Below are 16,836 nucleotides of genomic sequence, written 5' to 3' on the forward strand. Positions count from 1 at the left end.
TTCGGTAATTGGTGCCTTAATCGAACTCTCTGTGATCTGGTCCATGAGTTTGTGTGCCATTGTCATGGCTTCCTGTATCGTATTCGGTTTGGACGATGTAACATTTCCTTTGATATTGATCGATAAACCGTCAATATACATTTCTATCTTTCGTTTCTCGTTTGGCACTAATTCGGGACACAACAAGGCTAGTTCCATGAAACGCTTTTCATAGTTATTGAGATTCGCACTGAAAACCTTCAGATTACGTAACTCAGATTCCATTTTTCTGATCTCGTTTCGAGGACAGTACTCCTCGATTAGCATCTTTTGTAGTTCTTCCCAAGAGATATCATATGCCGTATCTACTCCTTCTGCTTTAGCATAATTGTTCCACCAAGTAAGTGCACCGTCTTGCAATGTGCACGAAACATACTTTGACTTGTCTCCGTTCGCACAATTACTGATTTTGAAAACGGACTCCATCTTTTCAAGCCATCGGGTTAGGCCGACTGGTCCCTCGGTTCCACTAAACGTCTGTGGTTTGCATCCTTGAAAAGTTTTGTATGAGCATCCGTTTCATGAGTTTGTATTTACGGCTGCTGCTTTGGCTGCTGCTTCGGTTGTTGCTTTTGCTGCCTCAGCTGCAGCAATTCTTTCATTCACACGTTTCTCGACTAGTTCCTCAAACTCAGCATCCGACATTTGAGACATGTTTCTTCAATAAGCACAACAGAGATAATTTAATCATATAGAATATTATAGGTAAAATGAGTTGTCAATAGTTAATCGTAGCATATTAATAATATGAACCAATTATTATAAAATCTTTTTCTTCTTATTAGCATTTTATAATTATTTCTAGGGTATTACCTACCCGTTAAGTTCATACATAATAGCTAGTACAAGAAATTAACTACTAAAATCATAATAATATTCCACTATGAAAAATTATAGCGAGTTACTACGTTATCATGTAATAATAATAATAAGAAGTAGTAATAATACAAATAATCATTCCATGCATTTATTATTAATAAACCAAAATAATATAATACCATACAATACCGATATTTTACATATGCTTATTTTACATAACAAGATAGAGTAGTACACATAAGCAATAGAATAGTGCATGGAAGATTTATGGTTGCGAGGTCGTTTATTCAGAACTATCAGAAACTTCTTCCCATTTGGTTCTCTCTGCCAGTTGTTTGTGTGCACATGGTCCGACAGACATTCTGGCAGTGTATTTAATTTTTGGTTGAGGTTTTGAGGTACCCATTGCCTCAGTGGGTTTACTATGGTAAGGGTGGTGATGAACCGAATGGTCCTAATCCTTTTTAATAATTAAGGACTTTTTATTATTGTGGTTGTTTTTATTATCTATAGCAAGTTGGAATTTCTCCTTAGTGACTTCTTTTATTTCATTCGTGAAATCCTCCTCCTCACTGATCTCATCTGATGACGAACTATCTGAGTCATGTGTAGGAGAATATGATGACGAACTGTCTGCATCATGTGTACGATAATATGTACCGGTGGTCATGAACCGAAATCTGCCAGGCGTAATATTCACAACCCGCCCATCGATGGTGTATCTGGCCCAATGTCCATGTTCGTTTAGAAATGGACGATCTTCGTTTACTCCAGGGATCATGGGTCCATGCCAACAATACTGTGGCTCCGGAAAACTAGAGCTGGGTGGAGCTGGAACCTCCTCTGGGTTTACCGTTAGTTGAGATTCCCCGGCTAACACAATTTCTTCTTTAATAGGTATTGGAACGCCATTTTCAGTTGTGGATATAATAGATTCAGTGTCCGATTCCAAGTCGTACAAAATGATAGGATTAGAAGAAGTCATCTATCACATAATTGAAACAACAATTATGTTAGCATATAAATATATCACATATAATGTTTTTGACCAAATGATAAGCAAAAATCAGTAAAAATAGATATGGTCATAGTCCAGACTCACTAATGCATCCTAACAATTATCAGTTAAACACACTAATGTAATTTCTGGTTCCCTATGACCTCAAGCTCGGATACCAACTGTAACGACTCGTCAAAATCGCTATTGACGCGGCACGTTAATCATTGATTCCACAGTGAGGTTTTGACCTCTATATGATACGTTTTGATAAAATATTGCATTCATTAAAATAAGTGACTTTCTAAACATAGAAAGTTATAAACATGTGGGCGAGTGCTTAGGTATAAGCAAAACCCCAAAATACATAAGTCTTTAATTTACAGGTTGACATCACAGTCCAATTATTTATTACACAATGCAGTTTTATTTAGAATGCAATAAACTTTATACAAAGCATGAGAGACTCCATGCAGGCAACAAGCACATCACAGTGGAAGCAGTCTAAGGACCTGAGAATAAAACATGCTAAAAAGGTCAACACGAATGTTGGTGAGTTATAGGTTTAATTGCTCGAGTCATAAATATATATAAAGATAGACCACAAGATTTCATCAAAAGTTTATCAATAGATTCTACGTAACAGAGCACCCTGGTAACTAAACTTAACGCTATAGTGATAATTACCCCATTCATTTTAATACACGCAAACCAACGTGTCTTAAACTCAAATAACATACGTCCATTAAAAGGCTAGCGCTCTAGCTCGGACGGGGATGTCAAGCCCTATGGATCCATATACAATTATTCGCGCCCACCAGTCCATATCCTATGTACTGGAAGCTACTAGTTACCAAAGCTAAGGGATTTTCGGTTTAACTCAGTGTAGAATTTAGTATGTACTTGTGTCTTATTGCGTTTAAAATAAATTGCATGTATTCTCAGCCCAAATATATTTAAAGTATTTAAAAAGGGAGACTATAAACTCACAGTTCAATATTGAGACTCAATATTGTAGGCAAATTGCGTAGACATAATGATGGTAGACGACTGTATGGCTGGCCTTGGATTCAAGAACAATACCCCGAACAATACCCAATATTTCCTTAGCTTAAAGCGGTTTGAAACCCGAATTAAAACACCCTCGAATATACCTTATTATTATTAAAATTAAATTATAAAATATAAATTATAATTATAATATTTGATCATATAAGAAAGAAAAGAAACGTGTGCAATATTCCGTCGAGCAAACTGGCGTTTTTATAGTACTTTTCAATTTCCTGTAGCTCATGTGATCGCATGAGTTTTCAGTGTTTTTGCCATGCGATCGCCTGGCCGCCTTTTCCGTTTTTGTTTGCTAGTTCATCAACATCAAATAGTGTTTACTGTAGCACTGTAGCAAAATACGGTCACTGGAACAAATAGTATTTACTGTAGCAAATAGTGTTTACTGTAGCAAATAGTGTTTACTGTAGCAAAGTCGTTTTTACAGTAGCAATTAGTGTTTTACTTGTACATCTTAATATATATATATATATATATATATATATATATATATATATATATATATATATATATATATATATATTTACATAATATTAAATCATATAGAGAATTGGTTTAAATTAGTCGAAATTTTCCGGGTCATCACAAAGGCCCAACTTGTATAATTATTAGGAAAAAAAATAAATACTAAAACATAGGAGCTTGGACTCGAACTCAAGACCACTCGCCTACCAAGCATCCACTAAACCACTGAAGCGTTAGTATGTTTTGTTTACAATTCGCGTCTCTAATCATTTATCCATTACCAACAGTTCATCATTTTCATCCTAAATTTATCATCATCATTTACATCATCACCATCTCGTTTCATCATTAACTCGTGCTTCATAATCATCCCCAAGCATGATCATCTTTACTTAACATATATAAAAATTGCCATTCACTTCTTATCATCAAAAATAAATAAATAAAAATTTGAAACGTCCTTTTAGGATACCCATTATGGTGTGCCATGAGTTGGGATTTGTCCCACTTGATATATTATAATATGCCATACATTAGAATCCTATGATCCAATTGCCAAAATGATCGGCCATGAGCTGAATAATTGTTCCACTTGCATATTAGAAAATGGCTCTATAAAATATTTTATGCATTCAAGGTGGTACCCTTTTTAGAAGTGCACATATACTACTCACTTCATGTATTTAAATGCCCACCAGAGGAAAGAAACTTCGCAGATGATGTTCGTTCAATCAATACGAAACAAAAAAATGAGTAACAGCACAGCAAATAGCTGAAGTCAAACTGTGTAGCAGGTTCGATGGTTGTATCATTTAGACGAAAAAAAATAAAAAAAATAGCAGGGCTGCAGCATCCCGTCGGGGTGATGGGGTATACAACAGCAGGTACATAGGTGTTCGAAAGATAATATAGCAGCAATATTAATTTACCTGATAGCGGTGTAATGGTGGTAATCAAAGTTGATGAAGGTGTTCCGGTTTGTGGTGTTAATGAAGGTAATTTGTTTGTTTGATCATAAACCGAAATAGAAAAGAACATGGCAGTAGCATATGAGCATCATTAGTAATTTTTCGTGAGGCTTGGGAGTGACAAAAGTTTACAGAAGCAGAAATATAAAACATGAACTAGATGGTTCAAGCCGAGATGGAAAAGGATCGAGTAAATGTAGTAATGTTTTCGAGTGGTGTTCTTTTGTTGGACGAAAAACGAAAGAGAGAAAAGATAGAACGATGATTATGGTTTGTGGGTATGCATGATCTCCAAAATAAGGGTTTTCAAGAGTGAATATTTGTATGAGAGACGTGTCTCATGAATGTGAAGATTGATGATTTAATTCTTAGAACAAGTTAAAAGGTGCAATGTAGTTGATTGATTGATTCTGTATCAAAATTGATTAATGGTTGTATTGTAATGTGATGATATCGATTTGTAACAAACTTCTGACAGGATTCAATTCCTCCAGTACAGAAATAATAGAAAAAAAATTAAAAAGGTGAAAGAGATGGCAATTAATTTTTGGATATTACAGTTATGGGGATCGTTATGGTACAGATTTTTGGATTCTGATTACATCGTGATAGATACAAGAAAGAGATTTTGGACCTGCTTCCCTGTTTTACAGTTTACAAACAATTAATATTAATAATTATTTAAGTATATTAATAATAATAATATTGTTAATATTATTAGAAATATTAAAAATACTAATGATAATAATAATAATAGAACTAATAATCATAGTGTTACTAATCAAATTAATACTAATAACAATAATGATAAAAATATAATGAAAAAAAAAAAATTAAATAATAATTTTTAGTAATGATATTAATAATAATCATAATAATACTTATTAATATTAATATTAATATAAATGTTATATTTATATATTATATTATAATAACCATAATGATATAACTAATTAAATATATAAATGTTATATTTATATATTATATTATAATAACAATATTCTGATATTAATATTAATATTAATATTAATATTAATATTAATAATAAGGAGAGTAATCATAATAATATAATAATCACATGTTACAAATTTCATATTAAAATTTTTAGTGACACAATACTAATAACAATAATTAATGTAATAATAATATAACAATTATAATTAAACTTGTATTTACATTTAATATATAACTTTTACAATTTATTACTTATGTAATGTTTTGTAATGTTTACTATTTATAAAATATATAATTAAGTATTTACACATTATATATATATATATATATATGCATATATATATATATACATATATATATAGATATATATATATATATATATATATATATATATATATATATATATATATATATATATATATATATATATATATATATATATATATTTATACATAGAATCATATATATTTATATAGATTCCTTTTAAATAGTTAAACTTTTATATTTATATATTTAACTATATATTTACATACACACCATGGTTCGTGAATCATCGGCAATAGTTAAAGGGTAAATGCATTCATGTAATTCGTTCCAAAGTTTTCGAGACATTACAGAATTTGCTTATCGTGTCAGAAACATATAAAGATCAAGTTTAAATTTGGTCGGAAATCTCCGGGTCGTCACATGACGACCCGGGAATTTCCAACCAAATTTAAACTTAATCTTTAAATGGTTTTGACATGATAAGCAAAGTCTGTTAAATTGAATCTCAAAATTTTTTAACTGTTTTATGAAATCATTTGACTTTGACCACTCCCGACGATTCACGAACATTTGTGTGTAAATAAATATATATATATGTATATATGTAAGTATATATAATAAATTGAAATTATGAAATATAATATAAACATTACAATTAAATATGTAAAATAAAATATAAAATTATTAAGATGTAATTAAAATGAATTTATATTAAATTTATGATTTCTATAGATAATTACTACTATATGTGCATTAATATAGATAAAATTTATAAACAAGAAATATTCAATAAAAGTTAATATATAATATAAGTAATGATACATACATATAATACAAGTATAAATATAGTTGTTATAGTAATATTGTTAATATTTTCAATTAATATCAATATTAATGTTAATAATATTATTTAAATATATAATCTAAAGATATGAATTTGATATATATATATATATATATATATATATATATATATATATATATATATATATATATATATATATATATATATATATATATATATATATATATATATATATATATATATATATATATATAGATTAATATAGTATCATTACTATTAATATTATAATTATTAATAATATTAGTATTATTAGTATTATTGTTATTTACAATATTATTGTGATACATTTTATAGTAATTGTTATCATTATCATTAACAATATTATTATTACTACTATATTATTAAAGGGTTGTATTATTATTATTATTATTATTATTATTATTATTATTATTATTATTATTATTATTATTATTATGATTATTATTATTATTATTATTATTATTATTATTATTATTATTATTATTATTATTATTATTATTATTATTATTATTATTATTATTATTATTATTATTATTATATAAAGAGTATTATTAACATAGTTATACTTATTAATAAGATAAATTATAATCTATAAAAAAGAAATATATATTTTATAAATATAAGAGGTATATAAATATGGAAATAAATACAGAAATATTAGAACAATAGTATTTATATTTTATTTAGTGATATTACAGCTTATTATTATTAATGTATTATTATTTATAAATTATTCATTTTATATATAAATTAATTAATAATATAAATTGTTAAAAAAATCATTTTCAGACTTTATCTGATTTTGTTCCCATCTAAAATTTGTTATAAGTCAACTTCAGCTCCAGACAGGATCCAAAAATTCGTACAAATCGATTTCCAACTTTTTAAACTTATCTGATTCAGTTAAGAGTCTCTCTCATATTTTATTTCTTTTTATTTATTTAATTCCTGCTTAATAATCCTTGTCGACCTTTAATTACTATAAGGCTTTATCAATTCCAGTGTAAACGATGCCAGTCGACCCACATTAACAATACACAACCACTATTACCTTTAACTACTTTTAAGTTGTCGAATTAAAACAAAAAAATTGAAGAAAACCCAGTAAGCTGCTTTGTTCTTGTTCCATCTATTAAACAGCTCAAATTCGAAATATATTTCAAAATATGTAAATGTGGTCTTGTTAGGAATATTTTGTTTAAACTATCTGTAAAATAACAGCTTCCAATTCCTCTTATTCACTTCGAATTTTGGAGTCAAAGTTGATTATCAAAAAGTCAAAGCTTGTGTTCATCATAAAATTCGAGTTTATGATTATGTTTCAAGTTCAATTGATACTTCAGAAAGTTTCTTGTAATGGTTTAGCTATCTATTTCATATTATAATTTCTATCTAAAAGTGTCTAGATTTCAAAATCGCGATATGTGTTCTTGAGTTCTTTAAACGAGCTGTTCAGTTTATTTTTTTTTTAAATTTTGTTCTAAATTAATTCAATTATATTTTGGGTCGTTTATAATACAATTACAAGTTTTTAAAACAGACACTTAACCATTAGTTATGATGGAATAATCCTTGATCGAATTATGCTGTAAGTGAGGAAGAAGAAGAGACAGTTATACGGGTTATAATAAATTTGGGGGAGTTATAAAACAGATAAATGGGTGACAGTCTAATGGTTAGGAGCATTTCGGGTTTTCGAGTGGTCAAGGGTTCGAGCCTCGCATGAGGCACAATTTTTTTAGAAGCCTTTCCTAAGGTAGTTTTCTATTTTTATTATTATTATTATTATTATTATTACTATTATTATTATTATTGTTATTGTTATTGTTATTATTATTAATATTGTGGTAGTTATGTTAAAATAAATAATATGATTAATGTTATTATCATTTTTTTATTACTAAATAATATCATTAAGTAATATTAGTATTATTAATATTCATTATTACTATTATTATTATTATTAATATTGATATAAGTATTATTATTATTATGATTGTGATTGTTGCAATTAGTGTTATGATGAAAATAAAACAAGTTATTATTTTCATTAATATTAGTGTTATTATCATTTTTAATGAACATAAGCATTATTACTAATATTATCATTATTATTAGAAATATGATTATCATTATTAGTATTATCATCATTAATATTAATATTAAGATTATTATTATTATTACCAATAATATGATTATAAGTATTATCGTGAGTATTATTATTATGTAACTACTAAAATCATTATCATAACTATCATTAACAATAAAATCAATATTTTTATAGTTATTATCATTAATATCATTATTATTAGTATTAATAGAATTACTAACATTATTATCTTATTAATAATACTAAGTATTATAATCATTTTTACCATTATTAATATTATTTTAGTATTATTATAACTATTATTACTAATATAAAAATGATATATTTAATACATATGACATAACAAAAATTAATATTTTTATATACAAGATGAATATATGAAACATATATATACTATTAGTATAAAAAGGAAATAACTAATAAATTTATATATATATGTGTTCGATTACAATTATGTATATTAATAAATATACAAATGGTATAGGTTCGTGAATCCAAGGCCAACCCTGCATTGTTCAATATCGTCATATGTATTTTTACTACAAAATACAGTATTGTGAGTTTCATTACTCCCCTTTTAAATGCTTTTGCAATATATATTTTTGGGACTGAGAATACATGCGCTACTTTTATAAATGTTTGACGAAATAGACACAAATATTCAAAACTACATTCTATGATAGAATTATTTGGATTCAGAGGTTCAATTTAGTAGTTAACGGAGAGATGATTTTGCATTGCGTACGCATTAGCTCCCGTTTTAACTACCATCGGCGGGATGATTTTGCATTGCACGCACGCACTAGCCCCCGATGTATTGTACTGTATTATAGTCGACTTTGTAGTTGGTAACGGAGGGATGATTTTGCATTGCGTACGCATTAGCCCCCGTTTTAGCTACCCTCGGGAGATTTGCATTGCGTACGCATTAGCTCCCGTTGTATAAATTATATTGTATTAACTACCACGATGAGATGATTTTGTCATTGCACTACGCATTAGCTACCGTTGGTGAGTTGTTTGAAAGGTTCCGGTGTTCTTCATATGAATGATTTTCCAGCAGTGAGCAGATCGGCACAGATTGTTTTCGAAATATGAGTATCTTGTGGTCTATTATACTATCTGAAATGATTATTTATGATAAACTAATGAACTCACCAACCTTTTGGTTGACACTTTAAAGCATGTTTATTCTCAGGTATTAAAGCAATCTTCCGCTGTGCATTTGCTCATATTAGAGATATTACTTGGAGTCATTCATGACATATTTCAAAAGACGTTGCATTCGAGTCATTGAGTTCATCAAGATTATTACTAAGTCAATTATAATTGGATATATTATGAAATGGTATGCATGCCGTCAACTGTCGATGAAATGAAAGTTTGTCTTTTAAAAACGAATGCAATGTTTGTTAAATGTATCATATAGAGGTCAAGTACCTCGTGATGTAACCAAATGTAATGTATTCATCCAGATGGATTAGGACGGGTCATGAAAGTTGGTATCAGAGTGGTGGTCTTAGCGAACCAGATCTTGCATTAGTGTGTCTAACTGATAGTTGTTTAGATGCATTAGTGAGTCTGGACTTCGACCGTGTCTGCATGTCAAAAGTTTTGCTTATCATTTCGTGTCGAAAATTACCTGCTTATCATTCTTAGAGGATCATTTTCTTTTCATTCTTAGTCTAGAAACATCCTATTGCATTGATTGCATGAATAGTGTATAGACAAAATTCATATCCTAGCGTATCTGTTACAGGAAACTTTGCCTGACATATTCCTTAAATTCCTCCGTATTCTACGAAATCTTTTGTACTATATATATATATATAGATATTCTATGTAGTTAGAATATCATCCAATATTCAAAAATCATTTCACATCGAAAAATCATTTATTCACTCGTACGAAATGGAACTCGCCACTAGTTCAAGTTCCTCGAATTCCGACAGCTATTCTGACATGGATGTTCACCTAAGCTCCGGAAGCAGCGTCACCAGAATGAATCAACCAATCATCCATTCCCAATTTATCTGATGGGTTCGTAGCCTCCTTAATCATTGGAGATAAGAAGAAGGCGATCCTTTCCATCCACCACATTGCCCTCTTGGCGAAGAACCTGAAGCACTTACCGGCGAACCTGTTCGAGACACCATTTTCTCTCTCATTTCCAGAGTATCCTGTCATGATTATATACTATCTCAGATTCTAGATCTTATTCATCCGCTCGTCCGAACCGACAATCATCCCGGTGTAGTAGAAGAAGTCAACAAGCTTCGCGCTCGAGTAGTGACTTTGGAGAATATGATGGACAACTTACAGGCATCACAGGCACCATCAACATCAGCATCAGTAGTACCACCGACAACAACACCAACAGTACCATTACCACCATCAACAGCAACATCCGCATCCCATGCCTCAACATCTTATTCTATACCTCGAGTATAATCATCATTCTACGTGACGTTCTACATTATTTATCTTCGTTCGACATGATGATTATGTAATCTCTAATGTTTTAGAGATTATGTACTCTAATTCTAACCGAAAAGCAAATGAGTTTAATGTTATATTAACTCATTAAATCCATAATTACATCTGAAGAAAATATATATGTATATATGTCATCATAAAGATTGTAATTAAGAATTCTTTTGTACAAACTGTTAATGGTGAAAATATTTTAACGGGTAGGTAATACCCGAGGAATATTTAAATTTCACATTAATAAATTACACTGTACATTATTCGAAGCTGATTCAACAGTCATTCACTTTCCTACTTACAACCACCGATATACGTATCCGTTCACAACAAAATAACCATTTGCATCCAATTTCATATTTGGATTTTGATTTACTAGAATCTAACAAGTGGCATAATGAAGAAAACATTGGACAAAATAAAATTTGTTAGAAACAAACAAATTAACTATGAGAAATTTTATTAAGAATCCACGCTAACTGTTCCTAGCTAACTGTTCCTAGCTAACAGATTACATTTTATTTATCGCAATTTAATTATCGCAATTTATATTCTCGCAATTTTATTTATCGTCATTTAATTTCTGTTATTTATTTTACGCACTTTAAATATCGGGACACGTATACAAGGTTTTGACATATCATATCGACGCATCTATATATATTATTTGGAATAACCATAGACACTCTATATGCAGTAATGCTTGAGTTAGCTATACAGGGTTGAGGTTGATTCTACAATAGTATATATACTTTGAGTTGTGATCGAGTCTGAGACATGTACACGGGTCACGATACGTATTAATTAATTCGAATATTATAAACTATATATGAATTATTGAATTAGTAACTGTGGACTGCTAGCTGTGGACTACCAATATTGGACAATTAAAATTAATTAAAATATTGATTATAACATATGAAACTAAATAATTTTTCAAGTTTGCCACTTGATTTCATTTTAAACCCCATTTGTATCTTGACGATTACAATCTCGTTCAAACCTTTCATTATTCTTGAAAATACCTCAATCGAGAGGATGAATCAACCGCACTTCATCTACGGAAGAAAAGATTGATACATATAGTTATGCACCTGAAAACTCTCAGAACCTGAGTAAACGTTTAACACCTATCTGTGCTAGCTCTTTTGACGTTGTTATTACAAAAAACAGCTTTACAATCCCTTTCCAGAGTTAGCCAATTTTGTCACAGCTCCAGCAAGTCAACTTCGACTTTTCGTTCGAAACAACCTTATTATAACCTTGATATATATGCGTGCCCTTTTATAGTTACCGGGGAATCTTTTATATTCCACCATATTACCATCAGAGTTTAATCATCTAAAAACACAATTCTCCTGAAACCACCTCAGATTGATAACCGATGATTCAGATATCGTAGCATTAAATGCAGAGGAAATAGAAAAATTGTAGATGGTCTAAACGGCCAAAAGTTTGATGATAAAGAAAGGAGTGTTAGGAACGCTCGATAGAAAATTTAGTACTGAAAAACATATTGAGTAAACCATGAAGGAGACCAAGGCCAAATACAAGGACCATACCATATATTCAAAGAAATCAGGTAATTCTAGATCCGATGAAACCTTTAACGAATATCTTGCTCCGTACTCATGTTAAAAATCTTTCGAAAAATCTTTCTTCATCAACCATCGAACTTAGAAATTCCAAAATATCATCATAAATATCTTCGATATTTCTGAAGATATTTTCATAAATATTCTCGTCTGAAATAATTTATCGCTTCGTGCTATCTATATTACATCATAAAGGAAACTACTTTAGTTTCTAAATTCCTTTAAAATTCGAGTTTGAATTATGAATGATTTTGAAGTAGTGTTGAAAATTGATGCATGAGTTAGTATAATATAATGACACTTGATCAACGTGATTATATTACAATAAGTCATGCTGAGTTTCTAATGGAACGTGATGATTCACATATCACAACGTCATCATGTGCCATGTTACACGACTCTTTGATTCTATCTAGCCTCAAAAATATCAAGAAAATATTATCTTGATGATTCGGTCTTTTTCGGATATTCTGGTAATTTGACAAATCAAATCGTGCTACTACCTTTCCTTTCTACCTTGTATATTATGATAATTCGAAACTCCATACCTACGAATTCTGGACCATTACTTGCGAAAAGAAAATAAAAGCATGAAGCTCCGAAATAGAAAGGGGGTATAAATCGCAGCAAATAAGAGAGAGCATTAACTGTGAATGACAATGATTATAGAAGACGGAAGCAGGGACTCCGAAATATAAAGGAGAATATAAAGCCCGATAACAACACATAAATTACAAACTGTGGATATTAATACGAATAGCAATATAAAGACATGGTAGAATTAAGAATAGTATCACCCCAAGGTAATAGTAGATGTAAACAGATTTTTCTGGTGGAAGACTGAAAAGAAGGATGACAGAAATGATAATTAGGAAAATATCAAGGATTAGAACTGGATTAAGCATTTTCACAATCTTTTGGATGTATGAACTAAGAAAGAAAGTATAGGAATAGTGAGAATAATGGAACGGAAAAGTTTAATATATAATGGGAATATCAGACAGAGAAATCAAGGCAGATTACCGTATTTAATTATAGAGATTTTAATTTCCTTATTCACCGAAGAATCAAATCTTTTAGATTTCAAAGAATTTCTTTAAATTCCTTGAATTCTGGAAATCAACCATGACTACGTCACCGGTTAAGTCAAACTGCATTTACTCATTTCGCTCTTTTGTGATAGCTTCATTCGTACTCTTCGAATAATCGAATCATTTTATCTTCATTACTCAATAATGATAAAACTATATTTATCAACTCATAATCGTCATGAAAACATTTTTATTGTCAGCCATGACCATTCCAATCAAATTTCGGGACGAAATTTCTTTAACGGGTAGGTACTGTGACGACCCGAGAATTTTCGACCATATTTAAACTTAATCTTTAAATGGTTTCGACATGATAAGCAAAGTCTGTTAAATTGAATCTCAAAATTTTTGAACTGTTTTATGAAATCATTTGACTTTGACCACTCCCGACGATTCACGAACATTTGTGTGTAAATAAATATGTATATATATATATATGTATATATGTAAGTATATATAATAAATTGAAATTATGAAATATAATATAAACATTACAATTAAATTTGTAAAATAAGATATAAAATCATTAAGATGTAATTAAAATGAATTTATATTAAATTTATGATTTCTATAGATAATTACTACTATATGTGCATTAATATAGATAAAATTTATAAACAAGAAATATTCAATAAAAGTTAATATATAATATAAGTAATGATACATACATGTAATACAAGTATAAATATAGTTGTTATAGTAATATTGTTAATATTTTCAATTAATATCAATATTAATGTTAATAATATTATTTAAATATATAATCTAAAGATATGAATTTGATATATATATATATATATAGATTAATATAGTATCATTACTATTAATATTATAATATTAATAATATTAGTATTATTAGTATTATTGTTATTTACAATATTATTGTGATACATTTTATAGTAATATTTATCATTATCATTAACAATATTATTATTACTACTATATTATTAAAGGTTTGTATTATTATTATTATTATTATTATAATATAAAGAGTATTATTAACATAGTTATACTTATTAATAAGATAAATTATAAACTATAAAAAAAGAAATATATATTTTATAAATATAAGAGGTATATAAATACGGAAATAAATAGAAAAATATTAGAACAACAATATCTATATTTTATTTAGTGATATTACAGCTTATTATTATTAATGTATTATTATTTATAAATTATTCATTTTATATATAAATTAATTAATAATATAAATTGTTAAAAAATATCATTTTCAGACTTTATCCGATTTTGTTCCCATCTAAAATTTGTTATAAGTCGACTTCAGCTCCAGACAGGATCCAAAAATTCGTACAAATTGATTTCCAACTTTTTAAACTTATCTGATTCAGTTAGGAGTCTCTCTCGGATTTTATTTCTTTTTATTTATTTAATTCCTGCTTAATAATCCTTGTCGACCTTTAATTACTATAAGGCTTTATCAATTTTAGTGTAAACGATGCCAGTCGACCCACATTATGACCCACATTATCAATACACAACCACTATTACCTTTAACTGCTTTTAAGATGTCGAATTAAAACAAAAAAATTGAAGAAAACCCAGTAAGCTGCTCTGTTCTTGTTCCATCTATTAAACAGCTCAAATTCGAAATATATTTCCAAATATGTAAATGTGGTCTTGTTAGGAATATTTTGTTTAAACTATCTGTAAAATAACAGCTTCCAATTCCTCTTATTCACTTCGAATTTTGGAGTCAAAGTTGATTATCAAAAAGTCAAAGCTTGTGTTCATCATAAAATTCGAGTTTATGATTATGTTTCAAGTTCAATTGATACTTCAGAAAGTTTACAGTAATGGTTTACTATCTATTTCATATTATAATTTCTATCTAAAAGTGTCTAGATTTCAAAATCGCGATTTGTGTTCTTGAGTTCTTCAAACGAGCTGTTCAGTTTATTTTTTTTTAAATTCTGTTCTAAATTAATTCAATTATATTTTGGGTCGTTTATAATACAATTACAAGTTTTTAAAACAGACACTTAACCATTAGTTATGATGGAATAATCCTTGATCGAATTATGCTGTAAGTGAGGAAGAAGAAGAGACAGTTATACGGGTTATAATAAATTTCGGGGAGTTATAAAACAGATAAATGGGTGACAGCCCAATGGTTAGGAGCGTTTCGGGTTTTCGAGAGGTCAAGGGTTCGAGCCTCGTATGAGGCACAATTGTTTTTAGAAGCCTTTCCTAAGGTAGTTTTCTATTTTTTTTTTATTATTATTATTATTATTATTATTATTATTATTATTATTATTATTATTATTATTATTACTATTATTATTATTGTTATTGTTATAGTTATTATTATTAATATTGTCGTAGTTATGTTAAAATAAATAATATGATTAATGTTATTATCATTTTTTTATTACTAAATAATATCATTAAGTAATATTAGTATTATTAATATTCATTATTACTATTATTATTATTATTAATATTGATATAAGTATTATTATTATTATTATTATTATTGTGATTATTACAATTAGTGTTATGATGAAAATAAAACAAGTTATTATTTTCATTAATATTAGTGTTATTATCATTTTTAATGAACATAAGCATTATTACTAATATTATCATTATTATTAGAAATATGATTATCATTATTAGTATTATCATCATTAATATTAATATTAAGATTATTATTATTATTACCACTAATATGATTATAAGTATTATCGTGAGTATTATTATTATGTAACTACTAAAATCATTATCATAACTATCATTAACAATAAAATTAATATTTTATAGTTATTATCATTAATATCATTATTATTATTAGTATTAATAGAATTACTAACATTTTTATCTTATTAATAACACTAAGTATTATAATCATTTTTACCATTAATAATATTATTTTAGTATTATTATAACTATTATTACTAATATAAAAATGATATATTTAATACATATGACATAACAAAAATTAATATTTTTATATACAAGATGAATATATGAAACATATATATACTATTAGTATAAAAAGGATATAACTAATAAATTTATATATATGTGTTCGATTACAATTATGTATATTAATAAATATAAAAATGGTATAGGTTCGTGAATCCAAGGCCAACCCTGCATTGTTCAATA

Source organism: Rutidosis leptorrhynchoides, chromosome 7 (genome assembly GCF_046630445.1).
Source record: "Rutidosis leptorrhynchoides isolate AG116_Rl617_1_P2 chromosome 7, CSIRO_AGI_Rlap_v1, whole genome shotgun sequence".
In the NCBI taxonomy this organism is placed as follows: domain Eukaryota; kingdom Viridiplantae; phylum Streptophyta; class Magnoliopsida; order Asterales; family Asteraceae; genus Rutidosis; species Rutidosis leptorrhynchoides.